Source organism: Cynocephalus volans, chromosome 6 (genome assembly GCF_027409185.1).
Source record: "Cynocephalus volans isolate mCynVol1 chromosome 6, mCynVol1.pri, whole genome shotgun sequence".
Classification (NCBI taxonomy): domain Eukaryota; kingdom Metazoa; phylum Chordata; class Mammalia; order Dermoptera; family Cynocephalidae; genus Cynocephalus; species Cynocephalus volans.
This window is the reverse complement of record NC_084465.1, coordinates 78,650,533-78,675,133: the sequence shown is the minus strand read 5'-3', so window position 1 is coordinate 78,675,133 and position 24,601 is coordinate 78,650,533. Positions and strand designations below refer to the sequence as shown.

Here is a 24,601-nt window from a genome sequence, read left to right as displayed (position 1 = left end):
TGTATAATCCTTTTTTTGTCAGTAGTTATTGCAAATATAATTATATGTCCTTTAAAACTCATAGTAATATGCTCATGATTCAAACAATTGAACATTAGATAATGAAAGTAAACAATGAAGTTTGGCTTACATTCAAGTTTTCCATAAGGCTGTCTGAAGATTTTTCTTTTTATCATTTGGATAGATAATACATTGAAAAAAAGAAAGTCTTCTAAAGTAATTTAATTGACTAAGTTTGAAAATGTTCTTTAAAAAAAAAAGTTTTGAAATGTTTTAGCTGAGTTTTTCCAAGTCTTTTTGCCATTGAGCAAAAATACACATGCCCAGTGCATAAATATGCATGCCCAACTACTATGTAACTACTATCCAAATCTGTTTTTAAATTAAGTAGATTTGGATGTACTAGGCCTCCATAGGGTGTTTTATGTCCAACTGAACTCTTGGACATGCCTGTGAAGATACTGAGCTCATACCTCTGAGCTAGGACTCCTGCTGGGTCAAATACCTGTAAGGTACACATTTTTTCTTCAATGAGCTGGGTTGGAGAGCTTACTCAGAAGCAGATCTTTTTTCTTTGAGCTTTTAGCAATATAAGAAAATCAAGCATGCAATGGAGAAATGTACTTTTTGTAAAATTTAAGTTTTTTTCTTAAATAAAAATAGGAAATTTAAAATTACAAAAGCAATATATAATTACACTACAAATGCAAATCATATAGAGAGAGTAGAAAGTGATAATTCTTTTCTTATCTCCCCTAATACCTCTTCTCCCCTTCCAGGTAAAACTGTTAACCTCATTTTTCTAGGCTTTACATATTTATGTATCTATGGATGTATAGACACAAAAGATATGGCACATGTTTCTATTTATGTATATACATATGCATCTACATATTTGAGAGGAAATATTAATTTTAGAAATTCAAGAATAGAAGTACCCAAAACGTATAAAAACAAACAATATCATAAATGCCACCGTTGAGAAACACGTGTCCTTAATATTTTACAAATGTTGTCTCAGACTTCTCACATCTATAAACACAGACATAAATAAGAAAGAAAAATGTGATCGTACTCTTCATGCTGTTTCAAAATTTAAAATGTATTAAAGTTAACAAGAAATTTACAGAATTAAAAAAAAATTAAAGCCAAATAAATCACTGACCTTTAAATAAATGCTTCTTTACCCTAAAAGGTATTCATTCCTAAAAAATAGTTTCCACTGGAAATAAGGAAAAAATAGAAAGATATTATGAAAGAAATAAGAATAAAAACATAATTTCTTTCATCTGCACTTTCAAATGTATACAGTATCTATTGGCTCTTTGGTATGAAAAATAAGGAAGTTTGTAAACTTAAACTCTTTACTCCTTTTTTGTTCCATATCCCATTTTCTATTAGCCATATTAGTTTTACACAGTCATGTTTCTGTAATCATAAGTACTACAATTTAGTAGTTTAATTTTTATCTATTTTATATTTTATTTATATATTTTATTATGTTATATTCACGTTTATTTGTCCTCTTTATTTATAGTTTCATTCTGAATCTCATGGTGATGATTTATGGAACAGATATATGGCTAAACTTTGATTTGTGTTACAGAGGCTAGATCTTACATTGCTGTGAGAAATCAATGTGGCTTTAAAAATTTTTATAGTCAACACTGTATAAAAGACCAAGACACGGACAATTTATTCCATAAAAGTAAATGACATTTTCTCTCTTCCTATACAATGGGGTATAGCATGCATTTCTTTACTTTTTTGTTCTTGTTTTTAAGAATTCTGTATAGGAGTATCGTTTGCATGAACTCCTTTGCATGCATTTGGCTTTTCTGGACTGATACAAGTAACTTTAGTCAATAAAACTAAGGTGAGAAATCAAATTCAGTAAAAAGGATACATATAGAAAGAGAGGCTGTAAAGAAATATGCTACTTCTTAAACAGATGTAAAGGGGGTATAGTCATCTCCGAAGGCTTATCTTTGAGATTTGCTTCCCACCTAAGTTGTTTGTGTCTATCAGTTGTGATGGTGAGACATTTCAGATATAAAACATTTATTGGGCAATGTCTGTGTCTGAATGCAAAGCGCGGAATGGGGGGAAAGGCAACAGAGCACCCCCTCTTCCCCAGTACTTCCTCCAGCTCCCCCATGCAATCACTGAGACTCTTGACTCTGACCTTTTCTTTTCACCTCACCTGTGCCTTCCTCTCCCCCTACTCTGGATTCTGGATAAGCATAATCCTTCCCTCCGGCCTCTGGAGGCACTGAGAAACACCACTTGCTGAGCCCTCGAAGTCCATTCCTACAATACTGCTACTGGGGTTTGAGGAACTCTCCTTGTCTCTCCTACTGGAACTTCCAAAACAGAATGTGTTCAATCGCCATTTAAAGTCTTAGGGTTGCATCCTGTCGATAAATGTCCTTCATCACTCTAACTAAGTCAAATGCCAGATTTTCTTTAAATCTTGATGTTTTAGTCAATCAAAGCATGGTTATTGAACTTATCATACCCTGCTGAAGCCCACAAAATGACTGCCACAAGCACACTTGTGGCCCTCTCTATGGGACTAGAAGTAAGTAAGTACTATCTTTAACCTGAGCCTGGGGGCGGCTCTGGTGAAAACCCAGACTGAAACGGTTTTCCCGATGCATCCCTACCAGTGACACACACTGAGATTCACTTGGTGTCTGGGGGTGTATTTGCTATGGACAGCTGCCTGCCTCTGTCTGGGATGGTGGGTGATATCATACTGAAAAGATAACCAGGAACACCTCTTTTCTTCTCATTCCTGAGGCTGAGATATCCTCAGGGTTATAATGAGGACTAATATTATTTAGGATTTCTTGACGATAGACAATTTTCAGGAGCTTCTGTGCCTCCAAGCCTTGCTGTACTGAATACAACTTCCTGGTATATTTTCATGTTGAAACACCAAACAAGAGCACTTTTTACTGGATTGTTGAGATGTGATTCAAAATTTGAGATTTGAGGTTATCCCAGGCCCTCAATGCTTGTTCCCTAAGTGGCCTGTAGTGCTGGGCCATAGATAGGTTTACTTAGATATTGGGGTGTTTCTCTATCTTTGAGATGGTCCATTTCTTCACAACTTCTGATGTCCTCTAAACTCAGCTTACTACTGTGGCATGAAATTAGCCACAAATTTTTCAAGTTTCTTGGTGTGTACTGCAATGTTTAAAATAGTTTAAAGGAATATAACTTAAATGTTAATTGGCTAGAGATTTTTAAAAAATAACTTACAACACACATACGGTGGAATACTAGGCAGCCAATTAAATAAGGGTGTATATTTTATAATTACTGACATGGAAAGACATAGTGAATTGCTTAGTGAGAAAAAGTGGTGCTTAAATACATTATGCATTACTAATAGAGGAGAACAGACAAATCTCCCATGAGAAAGATTTCCAAATAATTTTTGTAGAAACTTTGCCCTCAAGAAGGTAGAACGTAGCTCCCCGCGACTTAAGTGCAGGCTGTGTATAGTGACTTCTTTCCAAAGAGTAGGTATGGAAAGGGGAAAAGGTATATACTTTATACTGACAAACACTGCCTTGGCAGGTGATCTAGGTCAGCATCACCAGTGATAAGGCATGTGGATAGTATGTACACTTGATATGATGCAACGACAATGGCACATTACCTCTGTAGTTCTCCTGCCATAAACCATAACTTCAGTCTAACCATAAGAAAAAAAAAGATCAGTCAAACCCAAATATAGTGACACTGGACAAAATACCTAACCAGTATTCGTTTAAAGCCATCAAGATCTTCAAAAACAAGATTCTCAGAAACTGTCACAGCCAAGAGGAGCCTAAGGAGACATGATTCCTATATAGGATGAAGTATCTTTCCTGGCTGGTTCCTGGAACAGAAAAAGGACATTAGGTAAAAACTAAGGAGATATGAATACGGTGTGGACTTTAGTTGGTAATAATGTATCAATATTGGTTCATTAATTGTGATAACTGTACTATACTAAAGTAATAAACTTGATATGAGGTATATGTGAACACACTGTACTACCTTTACAACTTTTCCATAAATCTAAAACTAATTAAAATTAAAAATATTGAAAAATGAACACTGTGTACAATATGACTTCCTTAATGTAAAATATATGTATATAAACATGTATGTATATACATAGCGAGACATCTGGAATGATGTTATAGTATACCAACCTTTTCTATCGTAAAATAAACCATTTTATTTTTACTTATTTACTTACTTTTTGTTGGTGGTGGCTGGCCATTCTGGGGATCCAAACCCCTGAACCTCAGTGGTACAAGGCTGCTATCTAACCACCTTAGCCAACTCGCCAGACCTTGACAAGCTAACCTTGATTGCCCCTTGATTTTTTTTTCTCATTGTTTATCTGTATTTTTCTATATTAATCATTTATTGCTTGTTTAATAAAACATAAACAAATGTATAATTGCCCATCTGTCCTCTTTGATATAGCTCATTTCAACTACAAGTTATAAAGATCTTACACAATAAAGAAATGTACCTTCTCACAAAACAAGGGATCCAGGCGTAAGGTGGATTCTCCTCACGTAGGAGGCAGAGCTCTGGAAACATCTCGTTCTCTCCTTCAGCTCTGTGTCCTCAGGATGCCAGCTTTGTCCTCAGGCTTGCTTCCTCATGATCACGAGATAGATGCCAGCATTAATTACGTGGCAACATGCTTTCCTGTTTATATCCAGTGGAAGAGAAGAAAAACATTTCCTCCAACCTTGGAAAAAGATCTGAGGCAACTCAGGTCACTGTGACCACTCCTTACTAGCAACAGTTGCCATCACATATTGCAAATGTTCACCGGCTTAGCCAAGGTTTCTGAACCGGTCACTGTCAGCAGAGCTGGGAATGACGGGTTAGGTCTAATCAGGATCCACCTGGAACTGGGAAAGGAGTCAATTTCCTTGATACATGGGCTGCTTGGAGAGGACTGAAACAGCTGTCACAGACACGTTGTAAGTCTGCAGATGGGACATAACTTGGCCGTGTTATTCACTCCCACTGGCGAAGTAGTAAGAACAGACACCAATTACCCACAGACTACCTGCAATTAGGACCTTCAATATTTTAGTTCTGTCTAATTGGGACTATAAACTAATGTATGATTCAACAATCTGGGTTAAATCTACATCCATGGAAAAAGAAGTGGGTAGAAAAAAGATTCCAGAAGTGTAACTTTGATAGACGTCCTCTATCAAAAAAGGAAACATCACAGGTGGGTAAAAAGTGCTCCCATCTTAACACATTAGCTTTACCTTTTAACCTAGTACAGGTGTCAGCAAAAGAAGGCAGCCTATGGGCTATTCCAGCTGGCTTTCTGTTTCTGTACAGCCCAGGAGACAAGAATGGGCTTCAGAATTTTAAATGCTTGAAAAAAAAATCAAAAGAAGAGTAATATTTTGTGACAGATAAAAATTATATGAAATTCAAATTTCAGTGTCCATTCATTGGCCAGAGCCACACTCATGTGTTTCCATATTGTCTACGGCTGTTTTCATACTACACACTGGCAGGGCTGAGCAGTTGTGACATAGACCATCTGGCCTGCAAAGCCAAAAATGTTTATTGGTTAGCCCCTTATAGGAACAGTTTGCCAAACCCTGACTTAGAGTCAACCCAGGACTTTGCTACCTCCCTTAGTGGGAGAGATCAGCAGTACCTCTGGCCATATGTCCACATTCTTGAGCACCCCCCCCCCCCAACCTCTAATACCAACCACTGTTCCTCTGATCATCCTACCAGGACCATGGACAGCCAAATGGAATTTTCCCCTAGAACAACTCTCTCAGAAGGCTCTAATCTAGGTTAAAACTTAGATTAACTTAACTTAACTCTAAGGCTGAATATTTCTCCTCTCCATTATTCATTCCAAATTATTTCCAACTATGTTTTTCCATGAGCGTATCAGAATTTCTGCAATTAGAGTGACATTAAAGACATAGCTATCCTCCTGTAAAATTAGGAAATCTGCAATGAAGACATCCCCAAATGCCAGATTTATTTTAGGTGTCTTTCTTTCACATCCAGCATTATTTATTTAAAGCATTATAATTCTCCTGTTGCTTTTGAGTCATATTTTTCTGACACCCCAAAACTGAATTGAGTGTGGGCTCCATCTAGTAACAGAGCATGCTTACTCCCCTGTATTCTCATTCCTGTGTCTTAGGAACTGTTTTTACTGCCCCTTGCTCTGAAAATGCTTAGGCTTGAAATCAGCCTGCCTCCAGAAGAAAGATTGTTCCTCTTGTCACAAATAACCAGTGCAGAGCCAAATGGAGACCACATGGTGGGGTGACACTCAAGCCTGTGGACAAGATCTTGAATCCAAGGTCGGCCCCTCCAGAATCCCCTTCTTGTTTCTGTGTACATAAAACTTTTGGCAACACATTCTGGCTAACTATGTGGTGCACTAAAATTTTTGAGCTCAGGACTTCATTAGAGCTTTGCAGTTTAAAACAGGAAATATTAATATAGCCATCAATGTATAAAAGACCTATAAACACTTCTGGTTTTTGTGTTTTTTTTCCATTGCTTTTTTTGAATTCTTACTTCTATCTATTGCACCAGCTTATTAGGGCCCAGGACATGCCAGCATGTGCTGCCAACCTCCTCACTTTGCAGCAGGTGTGCTAGGCATAGTTTAAAGCAAAAGTCAAACTGAGCATATGCGCCCTGGGGCTGCCTCTGCTGGCTCATGACCTGTACCTTTACTAAGGTCAATGCAGGTGGCATTGACTGGCCACACCATGAGCAATAGAATCTTCAATGGAAGTTTGCCTGGATAACAGGTGACCTGTGGGCTTGTATGTTTGGCGAGATATGTTTGGCCCCTACATAATTGCTGGGACCTGCTCTGACCCCGTGTGTTCACTGAGGTCTGGTATTTCTATAGAGACAGCCCATCACCTGTAGATATGATTGCTATGTGCTGCCATGAATGATGCATGTCCATGTACTATGTCTCTTAAGGTTTAGAACTATTCCTCAAGGACACAGCATTTAAAAGTCAATTCCATTTGTTTCTGGAGCATCTTCCAAAAGTGCAATATTTGGACAGGCTTCCAGTCAAGATGGCATAATAGACAGTCCTCAGTGTCACTCTCTCCCACAAATCAACCAATTTACAACTATTAAAAAGCAAAATCAGCCAAGCTGCAGCCGCTGGAGCTCTGGGGAAGAGGAGGAGAGAGCTATGGAGTGCATGAAGGTGGGAGAAGCCCTGATGAGGGAAAGAAAGAACCACTCCAACCATTTCAAGCCCCAGCTGCTTCCAGGCTGGAGCTGCCAAGCACACAGAGCAGGAGCCAGCAAAAACTGCAGCTGTGCCCTTCGGATGAATTTGCTTGGAGGCAGCAGGGGACAAGAGGGCCTTGGTGGCCCTCAGGCCAGCAAGACTACTAATAGGGTTCCTGTGGACCCACATAGGAATGAGGAGCCACAACAACTGAAAAAAAAGAGCCACTCAGAGGCTGGTGAGTCACTGCAAGGGACTGGCACACAGCCCATCCTGTGAGAAGTGTTTAGAGTGTGGGCAGTGGGGGAGACAGGCCCACCAGGGGAACACTAGGGCATAGCAAGGACAACTGATCTGCCCCCCAATCAGTATAGGAACACTCAGAGGAGACTGGTCAGGAATATAGAACTGAAGGGAATGCAGTTTGCTGAAAAGACTCAGGCCCAGACTGGAGTTACTACACAACCCAGGTGTACCAGATCTCACCAGACCTGGAAGTACGTACAAAGTCAACCATTAAAACCTGAGCTCCCCAAAAAGCCTTCTGCAGGGAATCAGCAGCAGAGCAGCAATTTAGCTCAAGCACAGAGCTCAAGTGCTAGTCCCCACAGTAAGTTCCCCCTTTTTGAAAGTAAGCAAAGGACAACAAATTAGTTCCAGTGCAGAGTTTATGTGGTAGGAACAGCAAATAATCTAACTCAGAACTGAAATAAAAAACAAAATACTAACAGACCAGAGACAAAGTTTGATATTAACTAGTAAAGGTCTCACTTCACCAAAGAACACTATAACACCTAGAAGGACTGGAAGTTCACTGGGCTACCAAGTCAGGGAGGAGGGAGTGCTGGGGGCCTCAACCATGCCCCCCAACAACAGCCCCAACCAGCCCAGCAATGACAACTAGCCACTGCAGGAAGGGCCCCGGGCTCTCATGAGCCAGGGCGGAGGGGTCCAAGGGCCTCGGCTACACCCCCTGACACCCACAACTAGCCCAGTGACAACCACCAAGCTACCATAGGAAGCACCCCAGGCTCCCAAGCTGGGGCAGTGGGGGGTTAGGGCTTCAGCCACACCCCTTGACATCTGTACCCAGCCCAGCAATGACCGAGCCACCACTGGAAGCCCCCTGGTCTCCCCTGCAGGAATGAGAGAGGTGCCACAGGCCTCAACGTCATTCCTCCTCCTTCCTCCTTCTGCCACCCTATTTCCCTCACCCTTCACATCTCCCTGTCCCCACCAACTGCTCCACAACACCATAGAATGTAAAATAATATTAATAAATAAATAAACTTTTTAAAAGTGCAATATCTGAAACTTTAAATGTTTATTGTCATATGGTTAAAAGATGCAGAGGTTCATAATGCCAAAGCACTGATATTGGAAGATAGATTTAAATGTTTTGCTTCAGTTGACCTTAGAGAAGCTTTTAAAGTGGTTGAAAAGCTTTTAGAATAGGGATCTAGCCAAAAACCATAGGTAGATGTGAACTTTTGGTTTTCAGTCTGATCTGAAAACCTAGTGAATGGCTAAAATGTGTTATAATTGTTTTGTAAAAAATGCTCCGTGGTTTTTTGTTTATTTGTTTGTTTCTTTCTTTTTTAGTGTTTAGAGGTTGTAATTGCGTTCTCAATACTGAAAGTTTAAAGCACGTGGTCTGCTTTGAATACAGTCTTCAACCCCGGGCAGCTTGTGTAAAGCAGCGGAATGCCAGCTACCCAGTTTCTTTTGTTGCAGTCCGCTCTTTACCTTCTCCTGCACAATGTTTCTTGTCACACGCCCACTTCTTATTATCAGATGCAAAGTTTTTCATTGATAATTCTTCTAAGTAAGTAAAATCTGAAGGAAACTTTCTTCCTTAATTTTAGATAGATTATATTTAATAACTAGCTTCATTAGTAAAGCAAGTTCCTTACAAAATGTCTTATATGAATTGTTTACTTTCAACACTGTATATAGCAAAACTTATCAATCATTATTTCTAACTAGAGTTTTCAAACTCTCCACAGAATATTCTTTCATATATTTCAATGAAGTAACTTTTAAACTTTGTTAGACATTGTTTTAATGTCTATAAAACACTGATGACTATAAATTTTCATAATTTTGTGTGCTATTTATAAGCAACTATTGTCTCAAACTAAAACCCATTTCCTAAGGACTTATAGACAAAATTTAGAATGTTAATTTAAACTATCAAAAATATCCCGATGTGGAAAAAAATATAATTGAATCTCTCTCCCTTCTTTTCTTTTCTTTTTTTTTTTTTTTTAAAGATGACCAGTAAGGGGATCTTAACCCTTGACTTGGTGTTGACAGCACCACGCTTAGCCAGTGAGCTAACCGGCCATCCCTATATAGGATCTGAACCCAGGGCCTTGGTGTTCTCAGCACCGCACTCTCCCGAGTGAGACACCGGCCGGCCCTTCTCTCTCTTCTTTTCCTCCAACCCCCTGCTGCACATTCTGCTGAATGACTAAGAGCATCTCAAACTCAGCATTTCTCCAGCTGAGCTCCTGATCCTCTCCCCCTACCCCCAAACTTGCACCATCCAAAGATGTCTCTATCTCCATTGTCAGAAATGCCCAGCTTTCTACTTGCTCAAGCCAGATGCTTGGATTATCCTTGACTCCCGTTTTTCTTGCAGTCTCTGCATGGAATCCATCAGGAGGTCCTATTGGTGGTACATTTAAAATAAATTGAGACTGACTACTTACCAAGACCTCTTCTACCACTCAGACCCAGCCATCATCCTGTCTTTCTTGGATGAGCACAGCACCCCCAACTAGTTTCTCTGCTTTTCCTCCATTTCCCTTAAAGACTCTTCTTAATACAGCAGCCAGAGTGACTGATGTTTTAAATATAAATTGAATGATGTTCTTATTCTGTTCAAAACCTAAAAACAGCTCCCTATTTCCCTGAGAATAAAAGCCAAAGTTCTGGCAATGACCAAAGTGCTCTCTATGATCAGTGCTCCATTCTTCTCTGAACTTCTCTCCTATTACTCACCGCCCCCCTCCCCAGTTCAGCTCACCCCCCACCAGAATTTTTGCTGTACCTTGAGTACACCATGCACCCTCCTGCCTTAGGGCTTTGCACTGGTCGTTCCCCCTGCCTGGGATGGTCTTCCACCACATGCCAACATGACTAACTTTTCACTGATCCCAAGTGAAGGGAAATAGAGATTGCAGAGAAAAAAGACAAAAGTGATTGTCTAGCCACAATAACTACTGCTAATATTTATTGAATGCCTGGTTTGTACCAGAAATGAAGCTAAGAAACTAACTTCACAGTCATTATCTTATTTATCTTATTTAATCCTCACAACCACCTTATGAAATAGGTACTATTATTATTTTCATTTTATAAGTGGGACACTGAGGCAAAAATAGTTTAAATCACAGCTTCTCATCTCAGTTACTAAACTAAGGAGCCAGACTTTCAGCCCCAACTATCTGACTATAGATGATATTGCCTTTGGTCATTGATTAGGCTCCTGATTTATCACTGTTTCCTAGTTCTTCTTTTAATAAGGTACCCAAGTTATCAACTTAGGAATTCCAGTTAGCAATAAATGTCTATATTTTCTCTGACAGTTCTCTCCCAGGATTTGGAATCCTCCTTCCCCTAAAGCTAAAATTGATGAGTGGAAATCTCATTATCTCTTTGGTTGAAAACTTCCATAAGTCCAACCTCTGATCGAAGCCTGGACACTCTGCAGAATCCCCTAGTCATGCTCTGTAAATCTGTTGGAGCAACTTGCTGCTCTTGCCCTAAACATATAGGTGATGTGCCAAGGTGGTACCATATTCTGTTCAATTTGTCTGTCCCATTGTATGCCTAGGATCTTTACTTTCCTGTTGAGTTCCTTCCCTTTACTGGAAACAGGGCATGACCCACTTGATGCCAAGGTATGACTAACTGAACATGCAGACTGTAGTAAACTGAGAGATCCTTGAACAGTAAAAGTTATTTTGACCAATGAGTAAGAATTTTACCCTATGTAAGCATTTGGTCTTCAGTACCATATGTATAATCAGAAGTATTTTCAAAACATATTTCCACTCAGTCAAGTAAGATGTACAGAAGAATTTGGCACTGATTTTTTTTTTAACATTTACACTGGTAGTTTTGGACACTATAGAACAACTTGCTCATTAAAACTTTATGTTTCTTAGAAGGCATGTTAGAAAGATTTTAAGAATGACTTTAATTATCCTGGAGAACACTATCCTAGTACTAATTCTGCAAATGCTCAAATAGGGTAGATTATTTAGGAATTAGAAAGCCAGAATATTCTACATTTTAAAAATTGGTAAATAGCATATATTGTAAATTACACATTGCAGTAAGAAATTATGGTATAAGCAAATTATGATAAAATATATATCTACTGTATCATTGACCTATTGAGCTATTTAAAAATTTTTATTACTTGGCATGCATAAAAAGATAAGTGTCCGTGTTAAATTTAAATGTAATATTTACAAATATTTATTTTTTAGATGCACAGACTTTTTTCAGGGGCCGGCCCGTGGCTCACTCGAGAGAGTGTGGTGCAGACTTTTTTCAAACTCAGATAGGCAATAGTACACTGTTTTTCTGAAAGTCTAGAAACTTAGGTTAAAATTGGTGTTACTAGGCAGATGAGTCTACTACACAGATTCAGTCGAATACTTTTTAAGATAATCAAAAGGAAGTTGCATGTTTGACTTCAATACTGTTGTGTACTGTATTTTGATTTATAAGGAACATTATGTTTTAATTACTTAAATGCTATTAGAGTACTTTCCCAAATCTTTTTCACCAAATAGAAACTAAAGATTAAAAAAATAATAATTAAATACCTCAAAAGGTTAAATGACCTGTTACTTAGAAAAGGGTAGAAAATACCTGTTACTCAGAAAAGCACAGAAAATACCTGTTACCCAGAGAAGCATAAAAAATCCAGACAAGAAAAAGTAAAGAAAAAAGTGCACGCTTTTCACAAATCTGTAACATTCTCAGGGGTGTGTATGTGTGTAGGAAGTGGTACTTGTATATGTGCAGCATAGTTTTAGGTGAGACTAACAAATGCTTCCGTAGTACATTATATTTACCTCCAGTAGCATTTCCTCAGTTGTAATGATATACTACATGCCTGTATTCACCTGTTCCTTTATGGCAGGCTAAAAAGTTTAAATTACATCATAATTTAAGTGCCAAATATACTCACTGGTGTTTGTAACTATTTCTACGTATGATTTCCACTCACGGCAGAACAAGTGCCATAACTTTATTTTCATCAATAGGGTCAAAATATAACTTGTCTATTACCCTGTACTTTTGAAAGAAATTAAGAGAATGAATAAATAATGTCTCACTTGTCACTTTCAACTTGCTTCCTATTAATGGTGCTTGAAAAGACAATTGCTTTCTGAATGCCTCCAAAAAAATTTTTTAAATTATTACAAAAATCCTACGAAATAAAATAGTACACAGTTGTTAAAAAGCATATTTAAATATATGAAAATGTTCAGTCTATTACAGTATGAATACAATGTAAATTGACCATTATTATAAATATACAGATATGTAGATATATAAGCTTATATGTTGAAAATAAACAACAGAATAAAAATATATCAAGACATAAATAAAGGCTTTCTCTAGATAGTAATATTATGGGTAATTGTCTTTCCTGTATTTTCCACATTTTTAACTAGATAAACTCTAGTGTTTAAAAGGAGAACTAAATGTTATTTTTATCATATTTTAAAGTAAATTATTCCACATGTTTTCATATACTTCACGATGTCAATCTCCATTATGCTCACAATAGAAGATGCTAGGATTATTACCCCTTGGTTCTTGAAGATATTCTGTAACAGAGAAATTTAATGATTATTACATGATTACACTATACAGGTCAAACACTATGACCTATATGTACTTTCTTTCAAAGTAGAGCAAATTGGAAGATTTCAGTTTCATCTTAAAACATTAGGAATAATATGCTTTCAAGTATTGTTCATAAGTAATGATTTTTTTAAAAATTATGTTAGCAAGGAAACAGAAGCTATTTTCTTATTAAAATTTTTGTGGAACTATATTGTAGCTATGAAAATCAAGTGATTGAACATTTTTATTCTTAGAATAAAGAGTTAATTCATTAAGCACATTTTATATTATTAAAAACTAATAAAACACCAATCTAACCCTGCATTCAAAATATAACTAACAAATAGAATCCTGATATAGCATGTTTAATATGACCACATGATTAATTCTAGAACACATTTATAATTTCGGAAATACAAGCATTTAGTTTTGTCATGTTACTGCTATAAAAATATGTATTTTCAGATTTTTGGAAATTGATTTTTAACCTGTAAAGTTAGTATTTTCTTACTGTAAATTTAATTTACTCAGACATGAGTTAAAGATCAAAGAATGTAAATAATTTATTATTACAACCACCAAGCTTAACATGTGACTCAAATATTATAATCCCAAATAAATTACTAAAAGAAAGAAATATGCTATAGAATTATTTAGTGTTGCATGAAAACTAGGCTTAAATATTTTGTAATTTAATTATTTCCTAGTCTTAGCTCTACATAGCCTACAAGGTGATTTTGTTTAGACAAAGGAAGCAATCAGCTATTTTTTGTCAAAGTTCTCTGGTTAAAATTAAATAATTATATGTACTAGTTGTCTTGGCTCTGAGTCTTCATTACAGTTTTATTAAAACTAAAACCAATAGAGACAGTCTCTATTATTCTTATTATTACTTAGAATTACTAATATATTTAGGCAAGGCACAAAAGTTTAACCTTCAATGTATACACTTTCTTTCTGGAGGACAAGTGCTTTACAGATGAAAGTATCACCATAAAACATTGCGTATAGATTTCTCTAGTTCATTCATGATCATAGCATTGCCTTCTAAAATATAAAGTAGCATCTGCAATTCACTGAATTATTGACAGTATAATAAACGTTTTCAGTGAAATGTAAAGATTCAAAGTAGTACTTGCAATAAAGAATTTCAGTGTACCTATAAATTTACATATGTGTACTCTATAGCCACTGCATTATTTAGCTTATAGATCCAGCTGAATGTTAGCAAATACAAAATAACAAAGGCTTAAACAAGAGTGCAAGTCCAGGCTGATGAAGTCCTCTTTGCTCTTCTTGCTGGTCATTTCCTCCTCAGGTTCCAAGGTGGCTTACTACTGTGTTCACGGTCCAGGCCTGGAGAAGAGGTGGGCAGTCGACAGCACACCCCTTCCTTTTAAGAGCACACCCAGAAATTCATACCCATTATTTTTTAACGCATCTCTTGGCCAGAAATTTATCACAAAGGTACAACTAGCTACCAGGAACACTTGGAAAAATGTAGGCTCTATTCTAGGTGGCTGTGTGACTAGTTAAAAATTAGAAACTTTGTTTCTATCAGAGAGGGAAAGAATTATGAGAGGCCTTCAAAAAGTTCATAGAAAGATTTGTATTACCTTTTAATTCTATTTTTCAGTGAACTTTTCGAAGTACTTTTGTATACAAAGAGAAACCTGTAGTCTACGCTGTAGTCAGGTTTACCCAGCTCTAAAGGTCAGTCCCGGAGAAACTGTAATTGTTAAAAGAATATTGAAACATAGAGTCATTTCTTGATTTAGAGACTTATAATTATTATTGTGACTTTTATTCAATATACAGTATGCTTGTCATAGTATCAAATTCAAGTGTTGCTTTTGGAACCTTTTCTGATTACCTTATAGGGGAGGCCTCAAATAAACCAAACCAACTAAATTTCATGTCTGCTACAGCAAAGAGTCTTAAGAAAGAGTCCCACAAATCTGGTGAGTCTTGTCCAGTGGTAAAGTGTATCCAGAGGACTCCATTACTAGTGGTATTAATTTCATTTTCAATGCAGTTAATATTTCTTTTGACTTAGTTACGTTCTACACCTTGGCTTACTATTCCTTCCCCACTCAGTCCTTCTTCCTGGGTCCATTTTCCTTCCACTTAAGAAACATACAGTATTTTAGAATTTCCATTAGGGTAGATTTGTGAGTGGCAAATCTCTTATGTGTAAAGTGTATTTTGCCCTTATTCTTGAAAGTTAGTTGTATGGATACAGAGTGCTAGCTTGACAGTTATTTTCTCTCAGCACATTGAAAACAGCATGCCCTTGTTTTCTGCTGGCTTTCAAAGTTGCTGCTCCAAAGTCAGCCATGTAATTACTGTGCCTTTCAGGGAATCTGAGTCTTCTCTCCAGCCATTACATTGTTAAGACAGCAAATAGCACTGTAGTTTGATGCAGATTTAGAATTATTGGTATGGTTTTATCACACAACTTGAATCGTGATCTACTTTATTAATAATAATAATAATAATAGTAACTAACATTCACCATGTGCCTGTCTGGTAAAAAACACCCTTTACTGTACCCCCACAAATATGTATGAGTAAATGTTAAAATATTTTTAATTAAAAAATATTTTAAAATAATACCCTTTCTTATTTATTTCTCATAGTAATCCTTTGTAGTAGGTACTCTTGCTATCTCCATTGTCACCTGAGGAAGGAGCATGTGGCTCAGGAAGGTTAGATAACCTCCTGAGTTATTCACACAGCTAGTAAGTGAGAGGGTAGGAGAGAAAAGACTGGAGTCATGGGGAGTAACACGACCCCGGCTAAGCCCAAGGAGCAGAGCGTGTGTTACACGGGTGAAAATTTTCTAGCATCTGAATGACAGAAGATGCAGAGATTGTATTGTCCACCTGGTTAAGCTGGAATTACATCTCCCAGAGTCTTTTCCCTATGTGCCTCCAGGCTACTGTTATCTGAATGAGAAATGTGCAGGAGATTTTAAGGCAGAGGTGAAGAATTAGTCATCACTCTCAGGACATCAGAGGTGTCTGCAGGTTCATTCAAGCTTGCACTGCTGTTTTCTGCTCAGCATCCTCCCTTCCTCCTGCCAGGTTGCAGGTCCTGGGAACAAACAGCGACTCCAGCCCTCTCACCTACAGCCCCCGCTGACGCAGGGGCCTTGGGCTTGCAGAGACTTCTCCCAGCTGGCCTTCATCTCCCCATCCTCCTTCCTCAGCTGGACAAGCCTAGCTTCCCGGGTTCCTCTGCCAGCTTCCACCCTTCTATTCAGGCCCATATTCAGGAGAGGTAACTGATGACTTCTCGGATCCTCCAAATCTCCTTTCCTGACCTTATTTCTCTGCACCTCCCATAACTGTATAAGGCCTAACTCCTCTAATAGATCCCTTATTTAATAATACAATGATTCCATTTCCCCAACTGAACCTTGACCGAACCAAGAAAAGATATAGTTTTAAATACTGCTCAAGGACATTGTTTCAAAAACTTTCTTGTGAGTGCTGTTTAAAATGACGATTCCAAGCGTCTATCTTGAATGTTCTTATGAGTAGGCTGGATCACATTTGTATTTTCATGGGCCCTTAAGCACTTTTGTCTTTAATGGTTCCTTTATCAATAAAAAATATTAAAAGTTATATCTTATCACTATACCATTATAAAAACAAATGTAATTCAAGATGCATTATATTTTTCTTCAGATTTGGAAAGAAAATAGTGAATTTTCTTGGATCCTGGACCCTAAGCACTGTACCTGTGGCTAATGGAAAAGTTTGTCCTGCTGCAAGGTTTGGATTGGGGTTCTAGAATATGCATTTTAGTAAGCTTCACCTGGATTTGTTCTCATTAGTTTGAGAATCACTGCTAGAGGATATGGGTATCTCAGGATTTGGGGGAAGCCCTGTGATAATGTCATTAAAGGAGAAACAATGAAAAATAACCTTCACATTTGTGGGAAGCCCAATTGTGGGGAAAACACTTAAAGTATAATAGCAACAACAACAACAACATATAATGTCAACTACAACAACAAAATGTAGCCTCGAAAAATAGCAACAGGTGTTCTACTACATGGCTTTCCATATAATGTGGAGGATGCATAAAGCAAATGTACTTCACAGGGCCTGGTTTTCCAAAGCCTTGCAGTTTCAAATATTGACTTTGCAAAGACAGGAAAATTTCCCCAGGCTATGTAGTCTCTGTTGTAAGATAAAGAATTGTAACACAGCAAGGTTGCTGGCTCAAAGACAGACAGGTTACTGATTGATATGTAAAGATACTGGGAAATTGCTTTAAGAAGAGAATGTTAGCTAAAATCAAGCTTTTGTTAGTGGATCAACTTAATTGCATTATAGATTGTCACCTTGCTTGTCTTACTAAATGTTACCAGCTTCTATTGTTAAACTTGTTAAACTATACTTAGAAAAACCGCACCTGTGTTCTCTACCTATAACTTCCTGGTCTGGAGAATGAATGCAGGAAGAGAATCCCAGTTTGTGGTTAATTTCCCAAATGGAAAGAATGCCTCTATCTTGAGGGTTCTGGGAGATTAACCCCTTTTGGGGGCTTCTCACTGCTCAGAAGAGATGGGCTTTGAGTAATCTTTGGCAGCTCTGTCACCCAGGGGAAAAGAGGTGATGAATCTGTGGGAGGCAAAGCAACAGTATAACACATTTGATTTTTCAAGTTTGATTTCTTTCCCATTCATTGGTCATACAGTAGAATCACAACAGCATTCTTGCTGAAGAAATATTTCCATACCAATGAATCTTATCTTGTAAGCCTCTCTGAGAATTAAGGTCCAAAAGCAAAGGGGATTTACAATAAACTAGGTCCATTCATAAAACTGAATCTCCCAGACTAGTGCTTATAAAGTTCCAGCAATAATTGAGTTGCTTTTTTTGTTTCCTATCTCTCAATTAAATTTTAATCTTCTTTTTGGAGAAAAATAAATTGCATGATATATCACAGGAGTTAGGACAGTGTTTTAATAGATGTGAACTCTTTAAGAATTAGTAAAGACAAAAATCAAGACTACAAGTAAATTTGATTTGGCTCTAAAAATACATACAAAATACTGAACAAAAGCAAATATACAAGATTATATTGCATGCTGCTATTTTTAGGTGGGGGTTAAGGGTAGGTGAAACTATTTTCTCTTAAGTAACTAATATGTATGTATTCCTTATCCCTCTTATTAGATGTTTTCTAGATTATCTTTTCTTTGTATTTGATTCCCAATAACATCCAGTATATTACCATAAAAGTAGAAGTCCCTCAATAATGACTTTTGTACATAATAAAAGTGGAAAAACTTGAAATAGAATTAGAAAATGTATTTCTGCTTATTTGTGGGGGTTGGGAAATGGGATAAACCTATTTATGGTGAGAAAAAGTCTGCAAGTTTGGTTGAAATAAACTTTTCAAAATATTTCAAGATTTTTCCTCTAGACAGAATTATAGGCTTGAAAGAATGGCTAAAAGACATAGTAGAAATTGACTGTTTTGTTTTTAGTTCTGCTATGATTTCATTTCCATTTTTTTCTCACTACATGCTCCCAGGGCACATGTTCAGGACTTGAAAAGAATAGAGGGTTAAGACATTCTCCCTAGGTTCATCCTCAGCTAGAATGCATAATAAAATTAATAAAATTATTAATTAATAAATACTAGCTTTGCTTTTCCTGGGAAAAACAGGAACAAGACAGGAAGGAAAAACCTTTAAGGACTGAGCACAACACAGGTAATATTGGTATCGACATCATCTGAGAGGTGATGTTTTCCATTGTCCTAATTGGTAGAGAAGACTGAAGTGCTGCATGATGAGGCGGGATGATACCTTCAGAGACTTTCCAGTTGCTCCAATTTTAGGGTTTTTGTGGTGCCTTTATATTACTTAATTAATTTGTGAACTCTCAAAAAAATCTTTTTCAAAGAATACTATAAATTAGATTTTCTAAACATAATGTTCAGAATACCTAAAAAAGAAAGCTGCAGAGGGAAAGGGAATACAGATACTCTTCAATTTATAAGGGGTTACATCCCAACAAACCCATTGAAAGTTGAAAATACCATTATGTCAAAGACACATTTAATATACCTAACCTACCGAACATCATAGCTTAGCCTAGCCTAACTTAAAAGAGCTCAGAACACTTATATTAGCTTCCAGGTGGGCAAAAACATTTAACACAAAGCCTATTTTATAGTGAAGTGTTGAATATCTCATGTAACTGACTGAGTACAGTATTCAAAGTGAAAAGCAGAATGGTTGTTTGCGTATTCCATGTATATTTTCTAATGAATGCGTATCACTTTCAAATAATTGTAAAGTCAAAAAATCATAAGTTGAACCATCTTAAGTTAGGAACTGTGTACATGTCTAAGTACTATTTCATTGGCTATTCTGATGTGATAGTGCAAAGAACTTTGTAGATGTAAGAAACTTAACTACTGATAGTTTGCTACATCACATCTATTTTAAAAAGTAGTGATGTATCAATTCTTGAAACCAGCTTTTTTCTCAGAACATGGCTGTCTGTCATAAGGGTGAGAGAAATATTAAAAACACTGTTATGTACTTTCAGTTACAATATTCAATTTTTAAGGTTAGTACATCCTCATTTACTGTTTTGGATAATAAAATTTGCTGTCATCTACTGATCTAGCATATTGAGAGTTGGGCAAATCTATGATAGAAACTTAAAGGAACAGAGGTGGAGGTCACATAGATATTCTCCTGATTCCTTGTGGGGCTGGGGGGTGGGGGTGGGGGTGGAATAACAATAAAGCTTTCCTAATATTTGAATCAGTCATGCTTTGATCCTTCAACCCCACCTCACCATAATTTCCCAAGATGTTCCCTGAAGTGGAAGATTAAAATATAAATAAAGTTAGTGAAGTAAGGTAAAAAGTATAGCACAGATTGATCATTGTATGGCAACTACAACTTAAACATTTATTTTACAAGCACTTTGAATTATAAGAAAGCTATTTTTACCTTCAAAGATTTTGCAATGCAAAAATGATGAAACCAAATAGAATGCCTCTTTGCTTTCCTTAAAGAGGTTGCCTTTATTATCTGTAGAAGGCAATGTTTGACAAAGTTCCCAATTTCACAACAATCATTTCTCTAAGATCTATATATCCTATCCCCAAAATCTCATAATGAGGGGTTGTCGGTCTGCTAAGGCTATGGCTCTTGTAGAGCTCTTAATCCAGTTTATGATGCCAACTGTAAAGCTACATGACCATGCTAGATGTCGGGTTTTTTTACCTACCAGTAATCCTGCCCACTGGGCCGACTGATGAGCTAGAGCTGGGTCTGGAGCTCTCAGACTCCTCAGGCCCATTCACAGACTGTGTCATAAACCCTTCATATACCAGACTGGGTCACCAGACCCCACACACTCCAGGCTGGGTCCCCTTCACACAGGTCTATGAGCTAGGCAACCGGCCAAAAGGTCCTTGGGGCCATAGGTTGGAAAGCCTGGCTGTGCCGGGCAGTCACCCGAGGCCAACGCCCACCCACCTGCCTCACTAAAAGTCTGTCCCTCTCTCTCTCTCTCTCTGTCTCTCTTCACTTCTCTCTCTCTTCTCTGTCTCTCTCTCTCAAGAACACAAGAATAGCAACAAAACTAAAAAGATACATTGGCACCCATGTGCACTAATTCCACACACACACAGTTTGCTTTCATAGATGTGCTGAACCACACCCAACTGGACCCGCGGCAAGGGCCCTGACCAAACTATTCTATTTTCCCAACAGGGGTCCTTGGAAGCAGTGTTCATACATATGAATGAACCATCTGTGCCACAGTTGATCAGGCCAGGAGTGGACATTTGATGTAAGTTTTCTCAAATTCCCTACAGTAAAGTAAAAAGTAGGCAAGCAGATGATTTGCATCAGGTGTGTGTAAGCGGTTGATAATGAGATGATAAAAATTCAGTAACTGAGAAACTTGTGTAGAAAAACAAGAAATGTTGAGCCAAGTAGAGCTTCATTCACAGGTATAAATACCACACCTGGGCCCTAAGAGACCTGTTAGCCAGGCACACTTCCATTGCAGATTCTGATTGCATGGGGCATGGCCAGTCAATGCCACCTGCTCTGGCCTTAGTACAGGTACAGGTCATGAGCCAGCACAGGCAACCACAGGGTACATATGCTCAGTTTGATTTTTGCTTTAAACTATGCCTAGCACACCTGCTGAAAAGAGATTGTCAGCATATGCTGGCAGGTCTTGGGCCCTAAGAAGCTGGTACAAATACATTGTACATTGAAGGCACAGCAAAACTGCTAGTGTGGGGGAGCGGAGGATGGGAGAGTAATAGGAAAGAAGGTCAGAGAAGAATGGAGCACTCATCACACAGAGCACTTTGACTATCATCAGAACTTTGACTTTTACTCTCAGGGAAGTAGGGAGCTGTTTTTAGGTTTTGAACAGAATAAGAACATTCAATTTATATTTAAAACCTCAGTCACTCTGGCTGCTGTATAAAGAAGAGTCTTTAAGGGAAAAGAGAGAAAAGCAGAGAAACTAGCTGGGGATGCTGGACTCATCCAAGAAAGAAAGGATAATAGTTGGGTCTGAGTGGAAGCAGAGGTCTTGGTAAGTGGTCACAGTCTCAATTTATTTTAAATGTACCACCAATAAGATCCCTTGATGGATTCCGTGCAGAGAGTGCAAGAAAGATAGGAGTCAAGGACGATCCAAGCTTTTGGCTTGAGCAAGTAGAGGTTGGGCGTTTCTGACAATGAAGATAGAGACGTCTTCGGATGAAGCAAGATTGGGGGTGGGGGGGATCAGGAGCTCAGCTGGAGAAATGCTGAGTTTGAGATGCTCTTAATCATTCAGCAGAATGTGCAGCAGGGGATTGATGGAAGAGAAGAGAGAGAGATTTTATTTTATTTTTTTTCCACATCAGGAGATTTTTGATAATCTAAATTGATATTCTAAAATTTCTTTATAGGTCCTTAGGAAATATGTTTTTGTTTGATATAAACCTATAATTGCTTCTAAGTCACGAAAATTGTAGTCATCAGTGTTTTATAGACATTAAAAAATGTCCAACAAAATTTAAAAGTTACTTCATTGAAATATATGAAAGAATATTCTGTGGAAAGTTTAAAACACTAGTTAGAAGTAATGATTGATAAGTTTTGTTATATACCATGTTGAAGGTAAAGAATTCATATAAGACATTTTTTAAGGAACTTGCTTTACTAATGAAGCTAGTTATTAAATATAATCTATCTAAAATTAAGGAAGAGAGTTTCCTTTAGATTGTATTTATTCAAAGGAATTATCAAAGAAGAGCTTTGCATCTGACAATAATAATAACTGGGCGTATGACAAGAAACATACTGCAGGAGAAGGTAAAGAGCAGACTGCAACAAAAGAAACTGGGTAGCTGCATTCCACTGTTTTACACAAGCTGCCCGGGCTTGAAGACTGGAATCAAAGCAGACCACATGCTTCAAGCTTTGTGTACTTAGAAGGCAATTACAACCTCCAAACACAAAAAGTGGGGGGGATGGAGGGTGGGCAGAAATAACACAGAAGATATTTTTTAAATAATTATAACACATTTTCACCATTCACTAGGTCTTAATTAACCATTCACTAGGTCTTCAGATTAGACTGAAAACTAACAGTTCATATCTATCTAAGTTTCTTTTGCTACATAGCTATTTTGAAAGCTTTTTAACCGCTGTCCAAGCTTCACTAAGTTCAACTCAAGCAAGAAATTGAAATCTATTATCCATTATCAGTGCTTTGGCATTATCACTGGTGCTCTACTATATAATTAGTAGCACATATATGTAAGTAAGGGTTCAGAGATTAGGAATAATATAAGAGCTCTGGACCTTGACAATGAAACCCAGTATATAGAGCTAGAGCTGGATGAATACCTCATAAGTCAGGCAGGATTTGACTTTGGAAATCAGCATAAGGCAAAGCCCATAGTCAAAGCCACCATTTTCATCCTTTTGGGGAGAAGAGAAATTTTGGCTGAGGTGGCCTTACATACTAGCTTTTAACACGTCCATTAAATTGCTCTATTACCTTGCAGCTTGAGAGTCCTCACTTAGTTCTAGGCATTTACAAAAACATAATAATATTTGCCAAAAGCATGCTCAATATTTAAAGATGGTTTTGTACTTTAGTTGTCAATATTAAATCAACCTGCTTAGGGTTTTCAGGAAACATGGAAGCAGTGGCAATAGTTGGAGTCTAAGGACTCTTGTGACGATCTCTGGGTGTACCTGAGAGGAAAGGAGGATGCCACTGCAGTCATCTTCTTCAATGCCATTATCCTTCCCTTCTTCCTTACCCTCAGTACTAGACAGTATTACTAATTCTTCCCCTACCCCATTGTTTTACATCACTTCCCAGGAGATAAAGTGTATTCTTCGCTGGTTTGCCAGTTAGTCAGATCGCAAATGTGAATGTTTCCTAGAGGAAATTGTAGCTAAGGCAGTACCAGGAAAATTATGGCCACTTCCAGATAGTCTGGAGCAGCTTAGTGTGTCTGGGACAAACAGACCACCTTATATCTTTGAGAGCCAGCTATGGGTTTGGGAGCAGTGGTTTTGAGGTTAGGCTGAGTAGGAGCACAGTGAATTTGTCAGGCAGCTGGAAGCAAGGGAGCTGGACTTTGTGGCAAAGTTTTACCAAGCGGTGGCAGCCATGGCTGGTAAAAACTGACAGCAGGCATTCAGATCAAGGAAGATAACCACAACTGATAGAGCCAAGCCATGACACTACAGGGAGAACTCAATTCACACATGTCATTTAAAGGTCTGGGGGTGGTACCCTGATCAACTGACTGAACATGTTGAGCAGCACAGGGATGGTTATTTAAATGTTAACAGCATTTCAACTGGACTCACAGAGTGAATGTTATCTATCTAAGCAAATGCAGATCATCATTCTGTCTCCTAGTTTGTTTCTTTCCAGGAGATGTCAAACCCTTAAGAATGTGATGGCTTCTTTTACAACTTTAGCCAAAGGGAACCTACATGTTATAACTCCAGCCTACCGCTAGCTCATGAAGGGTATAAAGTAGAGCTCTTCTTTTCCTGAAGCAGGACAAAAAGACAATCAAAGGTCATATTTTTATAGTTTAGCTGGACTCAGATAGCTTGCTTTACCACCCTGACCAGATTCTAGCATTAGGTGACAGCCCACCCACTAGCCTTCCCAGTGATGATTTAGTAAAATTATGGAAAATCAGAAGAGGAAGTTAGTTACTCCTTCTTCCACACTGTGTTTATTGGAATCCAAATAAGAATGACTTTTTTCCTAAAGCATATGTGATATCCTTGGAGATTGTAGCAGGTGTTTCTATTCTATAAGTTTGCTCTATGACAATATGAAAATGAGTGACACTCTTTACAGGTTGAGTGGCTTATTTTTTGTAGCAAAATAAACAATGGATCTTCAG

At 37.7% G+C, this 24,601-nt stretch overlaps 1 pseudogene; it reads left to right on the top strand.

Annotated features, from left to right (window-relative positions):
* The first annotated feature begins 23,436 nt into the window (after positions 1 to 23,436).
* Positions 23,437 to 23,862, top strand: LOC134379673 (uncharacterized protein C14orf119-like; annotated as a pseudogene).
* Positions 23,863 to 24,601: the final 739 nt, after the last annotated feature.